At 36.9% G+C, this 811-nt stretch overlaps 1 protein-coding gene across 2 annotated transcripts in view; it reads left to right on the top strand.

Moving 5' to 3' along the window:
- Window positions 1-811, top strand: part of zgc:92140 (uncharacterized protein LOC447854 homolog) — a 24,992-nt gene that overhangs the window by 12,543 nt on the left and 11,638 nt on the right. The window lies entirely within an intron of this gene.

The following is an 811-nucleotide window of genomic DNA, read 5'->3' as shown; positions in this document are numbered from 1 at the left end:
ACAAAATTATTTTTGCACTAACTTTTCCCTAATCTTTGTTTTTGTGTGGTAAAATATTGGATAGTTTGAGGCCTCTAAAAAAAAAAAAATTGAAATGAAACAGAAAAAAGGGAACGTCGCTGATGGACGACTCATAAATCAGACATATGCAACCTGTGACAAGATTCACAAGTAGACACTGCTTTGCTTTTCAAGGGGTTACGAGACAAAAAGACTGCCAACCACTGAATTATTCACTGGATTAGATGGAGAACCAATTCATCAACAACTTTATTTTAATCATTGATCGATCGTTTAAATCATTTCTCAAGCAAAAAAAAAAAGCCCAAATTTTCTGGTTCCTCCTTCTTTCCTTCAGTGATTTGCTGCTATTCTCTGTTGTACATTATTTTAAACTTAATATTGTTAGTGATTCAATCCCAGGCTCCTCCTTGTGTCCTTGAGCAAGCCACTGAATCCCCTCTATTTAAAAAAAAATTAAATAAAAAATGAGTCGCTTCAAAGAACAAAAGCGTCTGCTAAACATGATGTCATTTTTTAGAATTGATTAATTGAAAAAAAAAATCAGAAGATTAATCTGTAATGTGTATAATTGTGAGTTGCAGCTCAGGCTTTATTAATAGCTTGCAGGCTGTTGTGAAATGAGGGAGAGAAATGAAAGTGAAAGCCAGAGAAAGAGAGAGATGATGGGTGGCAGAGGGATTAACAGCGATTAAGAATTAGGAGCAACACTCTGGTATAACTGCACGCGGGCGGATGGACGTGGCAGATGACGATCCACAGGAGGTCCTCTCTCGCTCTCTCTCTCTCT

This window comes from Morone saxatilis, unplaced genomic scaffold (genome assembly GCF_004916995.1).
Source record: "Morone saxatilis isolate NCDOM2014 unplaced genomic scaffold, NCSU_SB_2.0 Contig12, whole genome shotgun sequence".
In the NCBI taxonomy this organism is placed as follows: domain Eukaryota; kingdom Metazoa; phylum Chordata; class Actinopteri; family Moronidae; genus Morone; species Morone saxatilis.
This window is presented reverse-complemented; position numbering and strand designations above follow the sequence as displayed.